The sequence below is a fragment of the Amphiura filiformis genome, chromosome 16, assembly GCF_039555335.1.
Source record: "Amphiura filiformis chromosome 16, Afil_fr2py, whole genome shotgun sequence".
In the NCBI taxonomy this organism is placed as follows: Eukaryota; Metazoa; Echinodermata; class Ophiuroidea; order Amphilepidida; family Amphiuridae; genus Amphiura; species Amphiura filiformis.
Window position 1 is genome coordinate 49831987 of NC_092643.1, and position 15587 is coordinate 49847573.

Below are 15587 nucleotides of genomic sequence, written 5' to 3' on the forward strand. Positions count from 1 at the left end.
TACCATTGTTTCCTTTCGTTTCCTTTATAATCGGTTACCCAACTGAAGCTATAATACCAGCTTTATTGCGATATCGCACATGAAAACAGACACTTGTGCACAACCAGAGAAGATCCGATTTAATCAGTTGAGCTGTTTCAATGAGTGTTATCTTGGTTTAATAGCTTTTAATGGGGTTAAGTCCTGCAAAGGTCGAGATGAATTCTACTGTAGACATGACTGCATCATGCTTAGAAAAAGGGTTCTTCGCTGTCCTGTAGAACCTTCAAAAGAAGAGTTTCTTGAAAATTAAAGAACCTTAAAATGGTTCTTTCTGGTTTTCCTAGAACCCTTTTCTAAAATGATTATCTCTAAGCTCTCCAAAAGAGCCGCCACTGACCATTCCACATACAGGACAGCTCAATAACCATTTTAGGTTCTACTCAGGTGGTGGCCGCATTGCATTTTCTAAATTCAGTAAATTTTCATCGTCAACCGTGTAATTGAATGGCATTATTTTGAAATTTTAAAACGCTTGAAATATCACAAACAAATAGGCCTATATTGATAAATAATATAAATACAAGCTAAAACCGTTGGGGTTCGATAATGAACCCCACAAAACTAACCGAGTATATTGGAAAATGCCATACGGCCGGGCGGTTTCACAAGTTGCCGGCTCGATCATGTCATCCGCCGCCTGGTTCTACTTAGAACCGTTTTGTCTAAGAATGTAGCCTACATGGTGTATATGCCTACACACCCCTATCCTAACCCAGTTTCAGAACACAAATGCACCCCTACTCAGAATCTCCACATACCAACTTATCTCACACAAATACATACACGCCCCTAAAAATACCTCACAACCACACCCGACTCACACATTGGGCTATTCCATTTCAAATCCACACTACCCCTGTGGGAGATTTTGGAAATATCTTCCACAGGGGGAGAATGAATGAATTTCAGATGAAATGAATACTTTAAGCTGTTCAATTTGAAATTCACCTTCCCTCTGTTGAAGATTCAGGTTGAATCTTTCTCAGAGGGTGTATGAAATTGAAATGGAGCTGCCTAATGGGCGCATTCCATTTGAAATTCATACTCCCCCTGTGGAAGATATTTCCAAAATCTTCCACAGGGGGAGGGTGGATTTTAAATGGGATAGCCCATTAAATCTTAACACGCAATGACGTTTACGCCAGAAAGTGTTTTGTTTTTTCATTTTCTTTCACTCAAACGAATATTACACTGCTATATTCTATTGTAATTTAATCTACAACATCTTTACACATATAAAATGAAATAAATTCACACTTGAAGTTGTCATTTTATTTCAAGGTAAGTTTCTAAAATTATAAAATGTCAAGAGTATATTTTTCATAAATACAATTTTTTGCAACAAATCAACTGTCAAATATCTCATATACGCTTGGTGACTTGCCTTGAGAAATTCAATTGAGTTTCTATGAATAGCTAGATAAATGGTGAAAACATTTTTTCAACAACTAAAAAAGAATATTATTCTTAACATTTGTTGCTATTTTGACATGTTTCAATTTTAAAGAATATTTGATTTGTAATTTTCTTGTCACAAATTTCATGGATGACATTAAACTTCCGTACAAGATGCAAACATGTTCTTCTTCTCGTCTTCCCTCCTCCATCTCTTATTCTTTTTTCCTCCTCCAATTTTGTCCTCTTCTTCTCTCCTCCTCCCCTCCACCCCTCTGTTTCCTTCTCTTCTTCTTCTTCTTCAATACCACCGTCTTCAGAAGACAGCAAATATATTTTAGTACCTGCCATACCTGTCTATCTGCTTTAGTTTTAAAGACATCGTGCAACATTAATGTCTTATAGATAGCGACAGATATGACTGCTATCTACCGTAGATAGCAAATATTGTCATATAAATGGCGACTTATGTGACTGCTATGCTATCTACCGTAGATAGCAAATATTGTCATATAGATGGCCACTTATGTGACTGCTATCTACCGTAGATAGCAAATAAAGTCATATAGATAGCAACTTATGTGATTGCTATCTACCGTAGATAACAAATAACTATTGTCATGTAGATAACGACTTATGTGACTACTATCTACCGTAGATAGCATATGTCACATAGATAGCGACATATATGACTGCTATCTACCGTAGATAGCAAATATTGTCACATAGATACCGACTTATATGATTGCTATCTACCATAGATAGCAAATGTTGTCATATAGATGGCCACTTATGTGACTGCTATCTACCGTACAAGCAAATATTGTCATATAGATAGCGAATTATATGACTGCTATCTACCGTAGATAGCAAATAAAGTCATATAGATAGCAACTTATGTGATTGCTATCTACCGTAGATAACAAATAACTATTGTCATGTAGATAACGACTTATGTGACTACTATCTACCGTAGATAGCATATGTCACATAGATAGCGACATATATGACTGCTATCTACCGTAGATAGCAAATATTGTCACATAGATACCGACTTATATGATTGCTATCTACCATAGATAGCAAATGTTGTCATATAGATAGCGACCTATGTGACTGCTATCCACCGTATAGATAGCAAATGTTGTTATATAGATAGCGACTTATATGATTGCTGTCTACCGTAGTAGATAGCAAATATTGCCATATAGATAGAGACTTCTGTGATTGCTATCTACCGTAGATAGCAAATAATGTCATATAGACTAGATAGCGACTTACATGACTGCTATCTACCGTAGATAGCAAATAATGTCTTATAGATAGCGACTAATATGATTGCTATCTACCGAAGATAGCAAATAATGTTTTATAGATAGCTACTCATATGATTGCTAATGCTATCTACCGTAGATAGCAAATAATTTATCATAAATCACATAATTTGTAATAGCTATTCTATCTGCTGTATACAATGGTATATAGCAGATATAGAGAGGGATTTTAATGATTGCTATGAACCGTCAGACAACAGTCATTATTTATCAAAGATGATGACTTTTCTAATAGCTATCTTATGTACTTGCTATCTACTGTATAGATTACATTATAGATTGGGGCTGCTATCAAACGTTCAGTGTTTTGTCAATTATATCGAACTTATTATTGCTATCTACTGTAGATAGCAACTGATTTATCATAGATAGCGACATAAATAATTGCTATCTATACCATATAGCAATTAATCTATTTTGACTGACTTGCTATCTACCGTAGATAGCATCTGAAAGGAATTACAGCAATCATAATCGCAACTTGTAGATATGGCATTACCCATGAGCATGTATGCTTATAATTTTCACACAAATATTGCAAGTCAAAACTAGCAGAATATTATTGTGCTATGACAGGCCACAGCTGATTAAGATTATTGACAAAGACTAAAGCATCGTGTTCAATGGGCGTGCCATATTAGCTGTCCAATCCACCCGCAAACTTGTATTATGAGCGTTAAATGCGTGAATGCTATCGATTATATGTCCACTACTTCTCGCCGTCAAATTACTATAAAATTCACGCCATAAACATCCAAGTGTCGATTTTACTCCTTTTTATTTTGTTTACATTTCCTTTTTGACAATTGCGTAAAATTAGCAAAAGAAAGAAATGCAATTTGACTTCGAGTACATTAATACAAACATATTGATTGGAATTTTAAGTTTTGTTGATTTATTCTCTCGTTTGACGCGTTTTGAAAGTACGTGTCATCTGTGTGGAGGTAAAAATCGAAAATAAAGTGGTCTTGATTTGTGTGATACAAGCTTGTAAATCGTTATCATTTTCTTGGTGATATTACAAAATGCATTTTTGTCTCAACATGTTTTAATTTGTTCTACTATTGTTCTAGCAGAGGATTTTAGTTATGGCTTAATGTATAATATAGTTTGGCCTCACACATTTGTGCATATTATTTTATCAGTCTTTTGTCTCGCTGTATTAGGTATTGATTTACTTGTGGCAATAACCACTGAATTTTAAAACCAAACGAAATAAAACAAGTTTTTGTTAAGAGCAGTGACTATAAATCAAAATATTTCAGAGAAGGAAAAGGGGAAAAGAGAACCTGAACAAAATGGGCAAAAGATGCCTAATATCTCAAATATCGGCGACTATAGAGTATCTCACGGGGTGGGGTGGGGGGGGTGCAAGATGCGAGCATCTGCCTTGTCGTCCCCTCTCCCTAGGTCGGTGGCGGTGGAGGGGAAAAGTGACACTGAGAAGCAGAAGATTGAAATGAAAGAATTATAAGTGAAATGAGTGTGTTTGAGTCGGATCTTACTTTTTATGACAACCTCCTTTCTGTATAAAAAAAAATGGCACGTTTTTGTTTTGTTTTTACTGCAAAGTCTTAAAGAGCCAATCTGCCAACAGATATATAAATTTTACGTTATTTTGGAAATAGATATACATAATAAACTGATGGGCCTATAGAGATCTTAGATCTGTAGATATACTTTTCATATCTACAGTTTTAAGTTTCAGCGATCAAATGGGGACGGCAAAGAGGTAAGTGAGTAAAATGACTAAAAATGGGACAAAATTGACAAACGGGGACGAAAATCTGGCTTTGCCCCCTCACACTAAAATCCTAGCTATGCTACTGGGCCGAGCTACTGGGCCTACCGCCTAACATCTTGCTATAGAGGAAGAATCCAGCGGAACGTTTTCGTACAAAGTTTGGTAGAAATCGTTTTAATTATACAACGTTTTTATAACAAAAACATTTTTAATAGTTTATAGTTGCCACAAATTTGACATCATTTAAAAAGCATGTTTAAACTGTTTTCTCAAACGTTTTGTAACTGCTGAACTTAAGGGGGTACTACACCCCTGTGGTAAATTTGTGACTAGTTTTGCATTTTTCTCAAAAAATAATTACACACTGGTAATAAAATTATGTATATTATTGGGGCAAGGAATCAATTACTACACTGAAATTTCAGTGACTCAAGACAAGCAGTTCAGTATATATGATAGGAAACGAGGTACATGCTAGCGGTACCTTATTTCTTATCATAAATAACAAACCACTTGTCTTGGGTCACTGAAATTCCAGTGTAGTAATTGATTCTTGCCCCTATAATATACATAACTTTTGTTACCACTGTGTTATTAGTTTTTGAGAAAATGCAAAAATAGACACAAATTTATCGAGGGTGTAGTACCCCTTAATGATATATATTCATACGTAGTGGTAAATGCCTAAATATAATGTAGGAATCTATTTTTAAACTTCTGCGCTACAAAATTGGCAACACTTAGCTACACTTACCGCAATTTAATTTTACAACTTGTTCAAAAATATTTTAAAACGTTTCAAATATTTTGAATTTGCTGGGGTAATATAATATCTTTTGTTGAAAAATACGGTAATTCGAGAAACAGTCAAAATATTGTACTTTCCTTTATATACTTTGTATCTTCAGTATTTCAGTTTTATCCTCAAAATGTACAATGCAAATAAAAATCTTGCCTGTTTGCTAGCCATTCGGTTTAGTAACATATCGCCCTCTATTGACATCTTACTGGATTGACACTGCTAATCGCCAGTCTTGAATTCGGTTCAAGATGCTGTCTTCTTCTACAGTAGTGAGTCTAATTAAAAGTTTGCCCACATTTTGAAGCTTTTTGAACCTTTTGCATTTTCCTCATGAATTTAAAACACACATGATGTAACTGATCTGCACTCCTATAAGTAAAAACACAGTAATCTGCTTTGTGCAGGTACATTGGAAGAAGACTGAGTTTAAAAGGTGGCACGCAGGATCACTCAAAGTGGGAAATTTTAGACATTGTTTTGTATTTTGTGTTATTTTTTGCTGTTCATTTTTTAAATATTTTTCTTCGTTTTAAATATATGGGTCAAAAAGGATCAAAATGTGACTTTTGTTTTTCAATACCAAAATGTTGAACAAATGTCTATTTTTAAAACGAATAATAAAAAAATCAGACAAAACCGTTACTAGTTTTTAGAACACAAATATGCAATTATCGTCCATTTGGTAAGTTGTTATGTCGTGAAGCCCTATGTGGACTGAAATAAAATGGAAATTCAAATTTGGCGCTTTTCTCAAAAACGGCTAATTTTTGCAGAAATCTGCCGTCCGTATTAGTTGGATTCCTTGTATCATTTCCTTTCTGAAAATGTATACTTCAGTGTACTTATCATCATTAATTTTAAAGATATATTATAATACAAAACAACGTCTAAAATGTCCCACTTTGAGTGATCCAAAATTACAAAATACAGTAAGCCCTATCTGCTTCTTTGACTCAGACACCTGTCAACACCTGTCTCCAAACTATAAGGACAGTATCTGTTTAGCTATTAATGTGCAGATACAGCATATTAATGCTCTGCATGCAAGCCACAGGCTTCAATATAAAAGTTCAAGTTTTGAGATATTTTCTCAAATATCAAGAGATATTTCGTGATAGGCCTACTAGCATTATCTTTTTATGCCATTTTCAATAGATATCCATGAAAAAAGCTTATTCCGAAAATTTCAGTTGATTCCGATTTCATGTTTGCAATGCGTGTTATGCACGATGTGTATTACACTGCTGCACTGTTGTAATTTCGTTTTGGTCCACAGTAGAACCTAATTCAAATTTGACGATATTTTTGCTAAACGCATTAATCTGCAAGAAATTTTTGTACCATTACTAATATAGCCAGAAGTTTCCAGAGGTATAAAAATCTCAACTTTTTTTGAGAAAAATAGGGCAGTGAGGTTCTGGATCACGAAATGCCATTTCAAGAACCACTGAACCAATGGCTTGTTTGTACTCTTTTTAATGCATTTTTATGCTGACCAATTATGGTCATGACAATTTACTACATGTATTCTGAAATTGAATAAAGTTGGCATCCCGGGGGGGGGGGGCACTCAACTTAAATTTTGGAAGGGGTGTGCGGGGCGGAGCGCCGAACTTTGGGAACTAAGAACTGATTTTCGGGCAAAATAGGGCTTGAAGAACTGAAATTAGGGCCAAATTATAGGCTGTTGAGCTAAAATTTCTAAATTATTTCCAAATTTGAGCTTAAAGAGCTACAATTGTCAGAGTTTGAGGCTCAAAGAACTGGAGCAGATCCAAATGTGGGGCTTAAGGAACTGCCGGAGAGCCTGAAAAAGGGACCCTTGAGCGCCGCACATACCCGTACCACCTTAACATGTGAGTGCCCCCCCCCCCCGGGGTTGGCATCCGCATGGAGATAGTTAACCCGGGATGGATGAACCTGCTGGGGAATTGGGGAAGAGGGAAGACTACAAAGATTAAAGGATACAGAAAGAGAAATAGGAAGGAAATTGATAACAAATTATTTGAAGACAAAATATTTCCATAGGCCTAGTTGTCATTATAAAAAATAACTTACAAATAAACGAACAAATATGAAATCTTACTTTATTTAGCTCACATACTTCTTTTTGTAAAATATAACTTCGTGTACTTTGTAATTGTGCAGCTGTGCAATAATGATTAATGATGATGATGATAATAATAATAATAATAATAATAATAATAATAATAATAATAATAATAATAATAATAATAATAATAATAATAATAATAATAATAATTATAACAATAAAAATGATAATAATAATAACTTAAATTTTAACCACATTAAAGGGTCCAAATTTGACCACAATTTAGGGGTAAAGCGCGTAACTACTACGTGGTCAATTTTGACCACAGAGTGTATTATTATTATTAGTGTTGTTATTATTATAAATAGTAGTATTATTATTATTATTATTAATATTATTATTATTATTATTATTATTATTATTATTATTATTATTATTATTATTATTATTATTATTATTATTATTGTCATCAACTTTATAGCCATATTTCACCGACATTTCACTTAAGATCGTATCCAGTACCGTAGCCTATAAACATGAAACTAATGACCAGTATATTCATGCATCATTAGTGGTATAGCATTATCTTTATGGTTCCATTAATATTTCCATTTATATATTAATTCTTTACCAATATCGGTAAAAATGAAAGTATATTTTGTCATTAATTCTCGACGGACTGGTCGTTTTCTTGTAGGCGGCATCGTCCGCCGCTAGAGAGACTGTACATGTATAAAAGACTTCGAGCTGGGCTATATAAAGGGTATATAAAGGGTATAAAACGTCTTCAGTCTAAAATAACATTCAAAAACGTTTTTTGATAACTCACTGCAAACATTCTAACGTATCATTCAAGTGTTGACAAAATATTTGGCAAAATATGTTTGCAAAAAATATTTTTCAATAACAATTTGAAAACATTTGAAAAAACATATTTTTTTGTAGTGTGTTTTCGTGCAGAACGTTTTAAAACGTTTTCATGAACCCGACATTTAATATAATTAAGACGTTTTTACCAAAACCCAAAATATAATCTGTTTAAAACGTTTTGAAACGTCTTGTGTTTGCTGGGCAGTAAAGATCTCAAAAATAAGATAATATAGGATAATTCGTGTAATATATAACGGTTTGTAGAGATATTAAAACTCGTATCATTATTTTTAATATTTATGAATCTCAGTACTTGTATAACTAGTTAATTGATAGTACGAGATAGGTCGCAATCTGATCACCCGAAGATCACAACCCATTTCTACTATCAAACCAATTATCATCATAATTATGATTGTAATTTTATTTTCATTCATTAATTTGGCGCCGAGTTAATAAACTGCAATTTATACAAGCATTTTGTAATGTACGTCATCTCTATTATATCGTGTATAGTTGATGTTCAATTCACTAAGTTTTGCCTCTGTGTTATTCTCAGCTCGTCAAAAAGAGTTGTTTTTAATTAAAATTGCATTTTTATTACTTTGAACTATTAATTCTAAAAAATAACTTCAAACAGTAAAAGCATTTTTATATTAAAATATTAGGCCACGATTTAAAAAAATAATAATGATAATTAAGCATGCATTATGAAAAGTATTTCCCCGTCGTCGTTATGGTCACGCAAATATCACACAAAATTGTACCAGATTTTTTTAACGATCTTAGAGATTTGGACGGGCTGGAAACTGAAATACCGCTTTGTCATTAGAGCAAATTTTGATTGTAAAAAATATTGGATTGATCCCAGAACATGCTTAAGGGATGAAAATCAAAACTCGACCGTCGGATGATCGGCGGTTACCGCGGTTGAACTGCTTTCCTTTCAATAGAAACCGGCTCCAACCGGACGGAACCGCCCGAAACCGGTGGTCGACCGTCGGTCGAGTTTTGATTTCATCCCTAATGATCGCCAGACCGAAAATTGTACTTTTTTGATCAGGTTCAAAAACAGGAGAAATTTTAATAATTTATTATTTGGTAAATCAGATGTTCCTAGTCTTCAGTGTTGCAAGAGTTTCACGACAGTTACACCATGGACCACAATGGCCTCATCCCAATGGCATAGTCCAATAACCTCAATTAAACAATCACAGTGCAAAAATTCACCTCAAGTTGCAGGGTAACTTTTTGTACCCATGGTCATTCAAAGGTAATCCAATGAATGTACAAATGTATTGGGGTTGGGGTAATAGATGAGAATGTTTTGGACCCTATAGAGAACAGGCTCGAATGGCTTAGGGTCCATCTAAACTGAAAGGGCCATCTTAGCTATTTCCATTTAAATGAATGAGGGGAGGAGGGGAGCATTGACAGAATCATATCCAGCGGGGGAGGTGGAGCAGAGAGCCCCCTGACAAAAAATGAAAGAGGAAAGGGCCCCTCTGACGAAAAATGAAAAGAAAATCGGGAAGGCAAAGCAAAGGAGAAAGGGCAAGGGTCTATTTCCCCAAGAATTTCTTACCATTTGCTATTATACCCAACACATGTATGGAACATCGCTCTACCAACTTTAACAACACTTTGTCCCAAAATTGGTCCTACAGACTTTGATCCAAAATACTTTAGTCTGACCATATTGTGTCTCCTTTTATTTTGGTCCAAACCTTACTTTGGCCATTATACATTCGCCCAACAAGAAATATTTAATAGGCCCAAGTGAGGAAATGGCAAATAATGTTTGACAATTTCTATGATACAAAATTTGCGTAAAATTGCCGCAAAAAGCGAAATGTTCATAATTTCGGATTTTTATTGGGAGAAAGAGTTTTTGCCCAACCCCATGTCGCCGCCGCTAGGTACGCTCTTAGAAAAAGCGTTTTTTGGCTGTCCTGTATGTAGAACTCTCAAGAGAAAAGGGTTCTTGAAAATTTAAAGAACCCCAAAATTGTTGTTTCTGCCTTTTCAAGAACCATTTTCAGGTTTAAAATGGTTCTAACCTTTCCAGAACCCTTTTCTGTTCTTTGTAGAACCATTTAAGGTTCCACATACAGGACAGCTCAAGAACCATTTTAGGTTCTACTTAAGTTAAAACCGTTTTTTTCTAAGAGTGTGTACACCCGAAAGAGAGGGTCTCGTACAAAAGTTGCCAAAAGCGACTCAAAATGGAATAACAAAAAAAGTTTAGTATTATACGGCCCAAAAATATGGTTGTAACAAGTATGCTTTCGGTGTCTTCACCAGAATGTTGCTACTTTTAGTTTATTTTAAAAACCGTTATTTTGATTATCATCTCTGGATATAGCGAATGGTTGTGAATTTGTTCTTAATTTATTCCGCATATGCCCTAGATGGGTAAAATCATGGATGGAAACCCTCAAAACCAGATCAAAACTGAACCCCGGGTTTTGCAATGTATGCAAATAAGTTTTTCCTGCTTTGAATATTAGGCGACGATAAAAACACGTTTTATGGGCTCGACCGACCCAGATTTGCGTTTTGGGGATATAATTTTGTGTTTTAGTCTATTTATGTAAAAATTTATTATTGGGAAAATTACAATTGACTTTCAACTGAAAAACCTCGAAATAAAGCGAGTGATAAAAAACATTTTTTGTTTGTACTTTGCAAAGAAAAAAAACCACTATAATTTTACGAAGTGGGGTTTTCATTGCCTTGCAGTTTTCAACAGGGTGTTTATATTTAGTATGCAACAGAGAAGATCTTTCTCATCTTCTTTGTGTGTGCACATATCGTAAAAATTTGTTACTAAGCATATGTGCCTATTAACGAGTTGCTCAGACAAGAACAAATTTTTACAGTAGTTTGTTAAACTTTAAAAAAATGTTTAAATTTTGATTTACAAATATCTGTAACACAGATATTTGTAAATCAAAAGAAAAGAAAAAAATGATAAAGAGGAACAAACTACCCACAAATTTGTTCTTGTGCGAGCAACTCGTTAATAGGCACATAATTATCATGGATATGCTTATAAACGATTTTTTTTTACGGTATGTGTGTAAACTGTCACTACATTAATATTGTCTAAAGTAATGAGCAAACAAACAAACAGACAAACATTTGAGTCAAATTATTCCTGTGAGTCATCAAGCAATATTATTGTTTTATTAGTTAAACCCCTGTATGACAAAATATACAATGTTTCACTAGTGTATGAACCATTAACAATATCATGTCAATGGAACTCAAAATGAAACCAGGCTAATCAACAAATATAATCAACCTAACATTTAAAAACCATGCCAACACAATGCCAATCAATCAATAATAATCAATAATAAATAATCAGTAATACTCGATCAATAAATATTGATTATCGAGTACACATACACAGAAAAGCTGCCAGAATCAAAACCCAATGTACAAAAATAAGTTTCTTTTTGGAGAAAGACCCTGGCACACTGTCTGTATTTTTGGCGTATATAGGCAGAAAAAAGATAAGAATAAGCAGTGGACCAACATTGGATTCTTGGGGGATCACACAATTAAAACACATTATACTCTCACACACAGAACAGTGCAGATATTGTGGTCTCTATTCAAAAAGCAATTGGGTGTTACATAATGAATTCAGCACATGCAGTATACAAGGAATTTATCCACAAATAAGAACAACAATGAAATAGCAAATTTTGTATATTTTACAAAATGTACAAAGAAAAATATAGTTGGCAAATAACTGTACAATAGTTATGGCATTGGATGACAGTTGGTTTGTAAGAAACAACAATACAAATAAAACATGGTCAGATTCTTTGATTTGGGATAATACTGTTATCATACAATGAAAATCTTCAAAATCAGCATGAATATTCATGATTTATGAATATTCATGCCCTATGAATATTCATGTCACAATGATAATTCTAATAATATCATTTTACTTATGCATTTATTATGCATATCTATCCTTTCCTCATCTACGATATCACAATAATGATATGGATTGTATGAAAGAAGCAAATCAAATGAAATAAATAATAAGTTCAACCTATCAATAGTCAGAGTCCGATACTTGATTACGATAATTTTTCCCTCTGTATGCTACACCCCGATTAAAGCACGTTCCCTTTTTAGAATAATACTGATTGTTTTATGTCGATATATCAATTTTTGTAACATTTATGTTATGTTATGGCAGATTATGTCACTAAACTTGACATAATTGACTATGGCAATAGTGGAGAGTTTTGATGCACTATTTTGAACTTGGCAAAATCTTGGTTTCCATAGATAAAATCAGCATGAATATTCATGATTTACGAATATTCATGCTCTATGAATATTCATGATGTCACAATTGTTTCTCCATTAGATCACTATAATGAGTCGTATAATTCCAGCTAATTGCATGCATGTGACCATCAATATCATTATTTTGCATAGAAAAACATAACATAAATTTGGCAACAAATGAAAGATTAAAACTTGGTGCAGCTGAATTTGAAGAAATATGGAATGTTTGACTACTAAGGAAAGAAAAGTGAGAAAAAACTTGGGTACAAGTAAAAGATGATAAAATTTTGCTGCAAGTTTCTGTCAAGGCCAACTTGACCTGACCCGACCTGACCTTAATTAACATAAGTACACTGTTATGTTATAATATCACTCAAACAAATACATCTTAAGTGGATATCATTTGGCTATTCCAGTTGAAATCCATACACCCCCTATATAAGACATGACCTTAATGTTCCACACAGGGAGTGTGAATTTCAAATGGAGCCATCTGAATGGGTGATTCCATTTGAAATGGTGTGGGCGATTTAAGTCATGTCTTCCATAGTGGAAGTGTATGGATTTCAACTGTAATTGCTCAGTGCATGATCTGAAAATGATACATAAATAAATGATATCAAAATACATGAATTGTTCAATTATTACATTGCGGAATGTTTGTTTTGTACCGATATAACCATCCCCTTTACTTCAGAAAGATGAAAACATTTCTTCTGAAGTCTCTGAGTTATCTAAGTCATAATATTGCTGCATATAAGTACTATCTTACATTACAGCACTATCTATCTACACTAGCATCATTTTTGGATACAACCGTTTCTTTATTTCTTTTATAATTGGGGTCCTATACAGGCTTACATAGTGTCTATGTAAGAAGTACGTCATATATAAAGTTTTTCGTCGTCACATAACAAGGTTACACATGTATAACTACAAGAGACATAATGAGGTGCAATATCACAAAACATGACATAATACGATATCATGAACATGGACCAAACAACATATTGGATATATACTCTGATGTATCTGATGTGGCACAAACAACACATAGATATACTCTGATGTATCTGATGTGACACAATATGAAGACAAAACCGATTCTACAGTTATTTTACAAACTACTAGCATGATTCCAGCTACACTGACTGACTGACTGAATTTGGTACATCTACTATGAGATTTTTTTCTTAAATTTTGTGATTGTTTTGTATCATTGGGGTCATTTATATATCAAAATATGATTAAATACAGGGCAAAAATGGACTTATACACAACCCCTGGACATTCATCATAGTGCTATTACACTAACACTAAACTACCTATTTAAAGAGTATTATGGGAATATATAAGTGTACATGCACACACACATATACACACACTTGACCCAGGTCCTGACCTTTTAACCTTCAAATGCTTGTATTCAAACATACTTGGCATTCTTTACCATTGTATTTAACCCATGCATATGTTGTTATTGTTCTAGCACACCTGGTATGGCATTCTTTACCTAACTATGCACCTATTTGACACATTCCAATCCCAACACAGGTGACAAGCACATCATCTTAATTCATCATCTCTGGTTTTTGAACACATCATACTGTTCCATCTACAACAACATAAAAGTGTAATAAACAAATTGCATAATTGTGTAAGAAACTTACAAAAATGGATTCATTTGTGTATGGGGTTTTCTATAGCTAAATGCAAAGATAGAAAAACAATGAAACTGTTATGAGCATAGACAAGGCAAATCAGTATTACTTCAAATGCATTCTCATTTCAAAGTACAATGTTCAATAAGTGCATTAAGAAACACATATAAACTGTATTCTGAGTACTAATTTGATACCCAAATAGTTTAATTTGCATTCTAGCACATTAAATAGTGTTCACTTGGAAATGATAATGCACCATAAAAGTCGAGTGTATGAAAACCAGAGATGATCTATAGCCTTCTTTTATAAGTATAACGTCACTGGGCGGGAAAAACCTTGTATGTACTTTATGCCCTGAACATGGATGAAGCAAACCATTCAATATGAAGTCTACACCTACAAGGCTTTATCCATGTTCAAGGGCCAAAAGTAAATATGAGGTGTTTTCTGCATGTACTTTTGGCCCTTGAACATGGATGAAGCAACCTCTTCAATATAAAGTCTACACCTACAAGGCTTTATCCATGTTCAAGGTCCAACTTTGGTTATTTCTTTTGGCACAGAGCATCACTAATAAAAGTTGTAGTATTTTCTGTTCATAGTACTAGTAATAATACACATTTGTTCACACTCATTAACAAGTACATTTACATTGTTCACAAACTTGTTCATTATTTGAATACAGACATAAGAGAACTTATTTCTGTCATAAACTTTGTATATAGTTCCCCTGATGAGGTCAATAAATTATGTTCAAATATACAATTTCAATTTACAGAGTACCCTTCTTGCCTGTGCACTATATCTGACCATACAACAATATTACATCAATGGTTTTTTTAAAAGATTTATCATTTATGTTGAATAAAGATTTGTATTGATATTTAACAAGACATTTTATACATATGCACAAGACATCTTGTGTGAACTGTACATAATAATCAATTGATATTGATCGATATCAATTAGTATTGATTATATACCTATACAGATTTGAATCATGATGGAATATGCAGGGATTTCTGGAAAGTGTAAAATCACAGATATATAGGTAAAGCAATTGTGAGTAAGTGGGCGCTCATTTGGATTTGTCTTTGAACAAAAGTGTTTTTACAAGGGGCCGACTTGACAATTAATTTTAAGATTTGGGAACTTGTATGCAAACCTGTCTGCAAAATTTGAACAGCTTTTTACAGTAATGGTTGATGAGCAGGGCAATATTGTGTGGGATAGAGGAAAGACTTGTTATGTACCAGATAACATTGACTATTAATACCAATTACATACATTTTCTTTTTTGTTTCATAGCCTATTGAAATTTCTTATCCAAAAATCAACTATATGGGTTTGAATCTGCTCATAC